Source organism: Penaeus japonicus, unplaced genomic scaffold, assembly GCF_977035675.1.
Source record: "Penaeus japonicus unplaced genomic scaffold, GWHDUDI00000001_assembly GWHDUDI00000017, whole genome shotgun sequence".
Taxonomy (NCBI): Eukaryota; Metazoa; Arthropoda; class Malacostraca; order Decapoda; family Penaeidae; genus Penaeus; species Penaeus japonicus.
The window spans coordinates 2,832,591-2,841,052 of NW_028234419.1; the positions used below are offsets into that span (position 1 = coordinate 2,832,591).

The 8,462-nt window shown below is 39.1% G+C and overlaps 1 long non-coding RNA gene across 6 annotated transcripts in view; it reads right to left on the reverse strand.

Moving 5' to 3' along the window:
* Positions 1 to 5,778, reverse strand: part of LOC122243785 (uncharacterized) — a 6,103-nt gene extending 325 nt beyond the window's left edge. The window contains exons 1-4 of one of the 6 annotated variants that reach the window (XR_006222403.2): positions 5,411 to 5,778; positions 3,749 to 3,827; positions 1,287 to 1,370; positions 1 to 579 (exon numbers count right to left, since the gene is read on the reverse strand). The exon at positions 1 to 579 is cut by the window's left edge and continues 325 nt beyond it. This is a non-coding gene — a long non-coding RNA (uncharacterized LOC122243785). The other 5 variants (XR_015191768.1, XR_015191770.1, XR_015191769.1 and 2 more) reach the window with 5 other exon arrangements.
* Positions 5,779 to 8,462: the final 2,684 nt, after the last annotated feature.

Here is an 8,462-nt window from a genome sequence, read left to right on the forward strand (position 1 = left end):
TTTTCTATGGTAGTATAATGTTTCTGATAAGAAATACTTTGCAGAGAAATAACACACCTGGTGTAACATAGCATTAGCCCCATTTTGGAGCAACACCGCACCAGCACCTTCATCACCAGCATATACTTGAATACTTAACTGTTTGTTCATGTCAGAAGTTTGTAAAACTGGAGCATTAATTAGTACATCTTTCAGTTTTTTGAAGGCTATCTGAGCTTCAGGCAACCCTTTAAATACCTTCTTGCTAATGAGCAGCTCTGTAAGTGTAGTAAATACTTCTGAAAAGTTGTGCAAAACCTTCTGTAGTAATCAGCCATAGAAAGAAATCTCATCAGCTGCTTCCTGGTGTTGGAGTTGGGAAGGTCTTGATTACCTCTGTCTTTGCTACTACAGGGGCAAGCTGCCCTTGACTCACCATTTGCCTGAAGAATTGATTGCAGGCATGACCAAACTCACATTTCTGGAGATTTACTGTGAGCTTGGTGGTATCAAGAGTGGAGAAGAGGGTCCTCAACCAATACAGGTGCTCCTCCAAGTTTCACCCCAAATGACACGATTGTCCAAGTGCCTTCTAACACCCTGCAAGATGGAAGTCAGATGGTTCATCAATTATTAGGTAACTGAACAATGTGGCATAACAAAGGGAATTACAGAAAACTCATACAACCAGATGCAGTGATGGCTAAGAGGTACTTGAAAATAGCCAGAGAGGAGGTCAAGTTTCATGAGGTACTCGGCCTTGTGAAATTCAATTGACCTTCTGGTAATATACACTTCAGTGGTATTTTCCACCAGACTTTGGAACGAGAACTACTGGATATGCCCATGAACTCAAGCTTGGACAAATCAGATTTTACTCCAAGAGTCAGTTGACTTTGGCAAACAAACATTTTCTTCTCCCCGCTGATATAAGATGCCTGTCTGATGGACTTAGCACCTCCAGCCTCTACATTATGCTCTAAGAGAGGGCACAACCTCGGTTGGTCCCTGAACAGGCCACAGTACTATAACAAGAGTTTGTGGATGCTAGTAACTTTGTTTTCAGGCAGATTAGACAGTTTTTGCACGACTATCTAGAATTTTTGAATTAGACAAATTAGGTTTCAAATTAGTTTTTCACCAGAATTTACATCACAAGCATTAGGGACTATCAATCAGTGCTACAACTTTTGAATTTTCTAACTGAGCACCATTGCCATCATGAGTAGATCAACATGAACATGACACTTTTTTCCACCTTTCAGGGGTTTCAATGATATAAGTTTTAGGACCAGAAATCCACATACTTTGAGTGGAGAGGTTGTTTAGGAAGCTTAAGAAGTGCTGAGACTAAATCTCCTTCATTAAGGGCCCACTGACATGACTGGGATCTGAAAAGTAAACTTTCAATGAATGGCCCATTTTACTCCAAATCCATTTTAAAATTCTGCCCATACCTATAAAGATCAAATAATTGCATGATAAGGCAATAGTGGCCCCTGAAACTGTAGTAGTGTATGCCCAAGAGGGAGGTGTGGCACAATATAGACTTTATACATTTGGTATCATAGGGTTCTTTTTTCACTATTAAGTACTTGGCATTGGTTGTCTTTTTTGTTAATATGGAAACATTAAAGTCTTAGTACACTCGGCAACACATTAGCCACCCCAAAGTTTCCGGGAGGAGGTGGGTGGGGAGAGGTGGGAATGGGGAGTGGGGGAGGTATACAACTTTTTTTATTATGAATGAGACATGTGGAGTGTCTACTAATACTTCTAGTTTTGTTTGGCAAGTTTCCTCCAGCCACACCCATTATTTTGGCCCCATATCATAATGTCCCATAAAGTCCCTCTTTTCCCTCAGCCAATCAGACAGTCATGTTTCCTGTCACTTGTTTTGTTTTTCTTTCATGTGAATGAAACTTAATGAGTGTGATATAGTAATTTCGGTGCTATATGGCATATTTCATGTTGACAAACCCCCCCCATCCCTCCTTTATCTCCCCTATACCCCTTTCCCCGCACAATACTCTTAAGCAACATACAGTATAGTTGCCTTATGATGTATCATTGTCTTTTTACTATTTATATCTCTAAATAATTATTTCATAATGTTCAGTGGCAAAACATGCTCTTTATTGCTTTACATATTTTTTATTTGTATAGTTATTTGCACTTCCTCCAGCCACACCCTGAAACTTTAGTATCTCTCCCCTATCTCCCCATGCTGCTATTGAGACCTTAATATGCTCAACTATGATTATTAACCCTTTGATGACGGTGCGTCACACCCGTGTGACATGGCTAAATGCCTGATGACGGGGCGACGCACCAGTGCAATATTGCATAGGCCCGGCATAGGGGGTTTCCACTTATTGCTGGGCCCGTTGGGATAGGGTTAACTAAGATGGATTTTTCAACTCTGATGCTCTACTGTATGGTCTGTATTTAATAAGACAATAAAATAGTACAAAGCACCTGCTAAAACAACCTTAACATCAAGTTTGATCGCTGATCTCAATGTATTGCCAAAGATAGGCCAACTTAAGAGCCTAGCTTAAGCAAATCCTTAATGATAGTCTTACTAGTTATACACCTTGATGGTATGGCTTCAGGTAACAGGTAGAACTACTAATTATGATGAGAATAAATTCATTACCCTGTTTTGTTTCTGGAAATGGTTCTACACAATCATTTACTATTTCACTGAAAGCTTTCTCAACTGCTGGGATAAGTTGTGGAGGATAAGGATGAGAATAAATTCATTACCCTGTTTTGTTTCTGGAAATGGTTCTACACAATCATTTACTATTTCACTGAAAGCTTTCTCAACTGCTGGGATAAGTTGTGGAGGATAAGGCTTCACAGAGCCTCCTGGTTTACCATTGATTTGACAAGTGTAACAGGTTTTGCAATGTCTTACATAATTCTCAAGTTTAGGGTGATAGAGATGAGATAAGACCTGATGGAAAGTTTTAGTCAGTCCTAAATGACCACATAAATTATCAGCTGGTGTAAGTACTTCATGAGGAAATAGTCTTGGAACAATAATTTGATGGACAATTTGCCAGGCTGCAACTGCAGGTGTATTTGATGGTCAAAACTTTGCATTAAAATCCCTGAATTTAGATAGAAGCAATTTCTAATATCAAGAATCAAGCTTTTGGCTCATACTTCCTGCGACAGCACATGCTGGAAAAAGCTGGGGATATTCTAGTTACAATGCTTGTGTGTTTAATCATTCAACATTTGAATGTGACAATAGGACAAAGCCACATTTTGCCATCAGCTATATCATTACTCAAGACAACAGAAACACCTTTGCTGGAATGCAGTTAACAACTACCAGCCTTGCTATCCCTTGAAACAGGTCTGATTTAAGATACACATTGCAAATCAGCAAACCAGCAGTCCCTGTGAAACTATTCACTAAAGTGGTCTCACTGGTTAAACATGCAAGACTGCTTGCTTATCAGTAACAGTTCTGCACCAGAATCATGAAGATCATTGACAGGTCAAAGGGACTGGTCATCACTAGTCATACCAATGAAGTCTGTGGAACAGAAAAAACATGAATACAGAGCTGACACCAGGAACATGGGAGTTAATTTAGCTAGAATCTGGAGATAGAGAGTAATCATTCCTACTAACTGGTATGGCAGGTTTAAGTTTACTTTCTTATGAATGTTTACAAGCTAATCTCGGACAATCTGAAACCTGATGGTCAAGCTCTTACAATTTCAACAAAAAACAGGAAGATCTGCTTTACCAGTTATGTTGTTTTTATGATCCTGATGTGCAGTATGCTGGATACTTTGGGTACCTGTTACAATGCCACAGCCATGCTTCTGAAACTTGGATGCAGATTAGTCAGGGTGAAGTGATCAAAAGCCTTACCAACTTCATATCAATATAACCTCGTACTTTTTGTGGGATACTGTTCGTCACCTCTTCGAGCATAAACAATTGTAACAATTCTTCCTACTCAAGAGATGAGAACTGATGTTCAACCCATTTCCAACGTAAAATTTCTTTGCATCCAAATTTAACATATATCTCATTTGTATTTTTACAAGAACCACAGACTAAGTAAGTAAAACTAAGTAAGACTCAGGCAGTTTATAAAATGGCATTTTTAAAACAGCTCTCTAAACTACATCATAGTGTATGAACTGAGATACATCCAATAGGCCTAACCCCATAAAAACATGATCCCCCAATGACCCATTTAACTTGAGGCCACCATGTAAAACAGATATCCATTATAGGACAAGAAAAAATTATCAGGTTCTTTTTTCATTAAAATGGGGACAAATCTTACTGATTCCTTAAACTGAAATTTATTAAGAGCAGTATTCACAGAGCCTTGCTAGAAGCTTTTCTTTATCAGTTTTTAATTTCTCCATCTAGACTTTCTCATATACAAGGTCAATCTGGTGAATATTCATCACCAATATAGGAAAAGTTGACTCCACATCCTCCCTTGTAATTATGCCATTCTGCACGAGGTCATTTAATTAAGATGGTATCTATGAGCTCATCCTTACAGAGAGAGTCTGACAGGAATATGGTATGCAGTAGCCAACTCACTCCACTGGGTCTTGGTTAGACTCACTAATAATGATGCAGCTGGTGCCACAACAAATTGTTCCACATCAAAACCCATTCAGTAAACAAGAGAAGGAACACCAAGCATACAAAATGAAACAGGATAAGCTAGAAATAATTCACTGGGGGGATAATTACAAAATACTCATGAGTATCTGTAACATTTGCACATAACACCAAATAACATAAAATAACAATAAGATGGTGAAATCCCACTGTATTCCAACATGAACTGTTGGATATTTAGTGTCAATCAGCTAAATCAGTACATTGACCATGATACCATAAAGACATTGCAAACAAGACTATATCATAAAAATGAGTCTTACCATAAATGGCTACTTCAGAGTTAACTTTACTAAACATCTGTTGCATGTCTATTGGGGCAAAAGCAAGAAAGCTGATGTAAATCCTAAATTAAATCACGAAAGTAAGCAATCATTCCAACAGGGTCAGCCTTCAGCTCCCAATTCAGCCCCGCGCTGAAGGGGTCAGCGCTTGAGCAAAATCATTAACTGCATGCATATCTGAAGGGCACATTTTGATTGTTTTCCATTCTACCATTGTGATATAAAGACTATAATAGACCCTTTTTTACATTTCTATGATTCTACAGACCTTGGTTCACAAGAGATTGTCAAAACACCAAAGAGGGAGCATAGTCGCTTTACATGAAAAAAGCTAAGGGGAACTATGCGATACAAATGTTATGAAAAAACTATATTTGATAATGAACACGACGTCTGAATTTAAACTATTCACGGTAGTGTTATCTATCACGTACACACACAAAAGCAATACACAATTTTACCTAAATACATACAGTGAATATCCTTATACTGGTCAGGCTCCCTGGTTTCACAAGCCAACAGTGAAGAATCAGCCGCCACAGCTTAATTTTTAAAAAATAGTTCATTGTCCTGAAAGTATCCAAACCTCAACGCAGCTGTAATAATGTTGTCTGTCTCTCACTTGACTTTGTAGGACGCATTATCGTCGTAAATCTATCCTCTCTTTTAGGCATACAATACTTTCCGAATAGTGATGGCGCGTTAAATACCACGAAAATGGCATCGGGGGATGGTCTCATTTTGTACGAGTCATAGTAGTCGATTTTACCCACGATTCCCCCTCTTCACCCCACAATCTGCGCCTCGATAGTGTGGGGGGGCATGAAGTAAATCAGGGGAATTGTGGTGGAATATACGATAGCAGAGTAAATATCATCTACAAAACCCCAACCCCTTCTTGACCCCCCCCCCCCATTGCCACCCTTTTTCAGTGCACTTTGTACTACTTACCTCAACCTTACTTCGGAATGCATTGTGCTTGGTCCAGAGAGCAGGTAAAGCATGAGGAAGATCAGGAATATATATATATATATATATATATATATACATACATATGTGTATGTGTGTGCGCGTGTGCGTGCGTGTGTGTGTGTGTGTGTGTGTGTGTATGTTACACACGCGCAGGTGTGTAGATTGTAGAAAGTACACTAAAATTAACTCTTGTGCGATAACCCCTTTAACCCCACTCCCTGGCACCACGTAATGTACACCAGAAAAGTTTTTCGCCAGTAAACTGTGTCGACGGTATATATGTTATCAGAACTTTCATGCCACATTATGCAGTTACGATATGCTACATGCATGCTGTCTGCATGATAATCGCTCGAAAGCTGCCGTGTTTCTTTGTACAGAAACGTATTCGCATGCATTGTGTGTGTGTGTGTGTGTGTGTGTGTGTGTGTGTGTGTGAAAGAGAGAGAGAGAGAGAGAGAGAGAGAGAGAGAGAGAGAGAGAGAGAGAGAGAGAGAGAGAGAGAGAGAGCATGAGAGAGAGAGAGAGAGAGAGTGTGCGTGTGCTGTGCGTGTGCGTGATGTGAAAGAAGAAAGAACGAGAGAGAGAGAGAAGAGAGAGAGAGAAGAGAAGAGAGAGAGAGAGAGAGAGAGAGAGAGAGAGATGGAGAGAGAGAGAGAGGAGAGAGAGAGAGAGAGGGGGAGGGGGGAAGGGAGAAGGAGAGAGAGGAAAGGATAGAGAAAGAAGAGAGGAGAGAGGAGAGAGAGAGAGAGAGAGAGAGAGAGATCGAGAGAGAGAAGAGGAGAGAGGAGAGAAGAGAGAGAGAGAGAGAGAGAGAGAGGAGTGTGTGTGCGTGTGGTGTGTCGTGTGTGCGTGTGCGTGTAGTGTGTGTCTGTGGTGAGTACTTGTGTGTGTGTGTGTGTGTGTACATGTGTGTGTGTGTGTGTGTGTGTGTGTGTGTGTGTGTATGATGTGTGTGTATGATGTGTGTATGATGTGTGTATGATATGTGTGTGTGTGTGTGTGTGTGTGTGTGTGTGTGTGTGTGTGTGTGTGTGTGTGTGTGTGTGTGTGTGTGTGTGTATGTGTGTGTGTGTGGTGAGCGTATAACTTCGACATCAATCATGAGACCATTTTTCTTCTCATTGAGAAGTGTAGCATATATTCACTATTTTCCTTGCGATATGCTTTATATGCCATTAGGCCATCTAAAAACCATAAAGGAAATGGTTTAAGTATTCGTGGCCGAATAAGATTTAATAATATGTCGGGCGCTGGTGGCCGACTTTTAGCGCGAAAAGGGCGGTAGGTTGGAGCCGAGTAGATTGTAGATTTTGTATAGATATCTTGCTTCCTGTAATATTAATGTATGTGATGTGTGTGTGTGTGTGTGTGTGTGTGTGTGTGTGTGTGTGTGTGTGTGTATGTATGTGTGTGTGGAGTATACATGTATGATATATAGATATATAATATATATATATATATATATATATATGTATAATTTATGTATATATATGTATATCTTTACATGTATTATATATGTATTAATGTATGCGTACATACTCAAGACCTATATATATATATAAAATATAATATGTGTGTTTTTGTTTTTGTTTGTTCATAAAACAATATGTTTATCTCTTCAACTTTTATGCGCAAAAAGTAGGTTGAGCAACGAATAAATCTTGCTTCCTGAAATATTAATTATGTTATGTATTGTCTCTTTATTAGATACATACATGTATACGTAATATACTCAAGTGTGTGTGTGTGTGTGTGTGTGTGTGTGTGTGTGTGTGTGTGTGTGTGTGTACATAAAACAATAAATATGTATGCGTGCGTTTGAGTGTGTGTACCCGTGAGTGCATGGTAGTATGTTTACTCATCAGGTCACTTGACCCTATCATATGAGATTTACCGGTAGGGTTGAGGATTAACACCCTGTCACCTGTCTTCAGGCCCAAGATTATGTTTATGTGCTGCCGGCTCTCCCCTGCCAGACATACGAGTAATTTCTATATGTCCTTATATGAACGAGTAATGAGAATGTCTTAACTATTTTTATTCTGGTGCCTTCCTTATCCACCATTATGTAGCTATTGATACTCTAATTAAACTAAAGTCAACTATTTAAAATTCGAAAAATTCTAAGACCCACGACAGCTAGTAAAAACGTTAGCTTCTGGCGGGGTGACTAGGAAAGGGTTAATGGATCTCAGCGTCTCACATTTCCTTTAATTATCTGCTTTCGGAGTCTCCCTTTATCTTGTACTCTGATATGCACCTGTCATCGTGCTGTTATTTCGAGTGTATTTTCATTTGTCTCTCGGTTATTTATCTGTTGATACTCGTTATCCTGTCAGTCCTGCTTCTTGATGTGGGAATTAACATTTCATACATTATATGGTCATGCACGTCTCTCTTAATTCGTAGAATTAGCTTATCTCATTGCTTCTTATCATAGATCTTTTGTAAATTTATATCCTCCTCTTCTGTTTTGTTTTGTTTTTAAATATCAATGGCAATGCGCCTGTTTGTTATTATAATCCAGTGTTTTCTTTCCTTTTTTTCTCT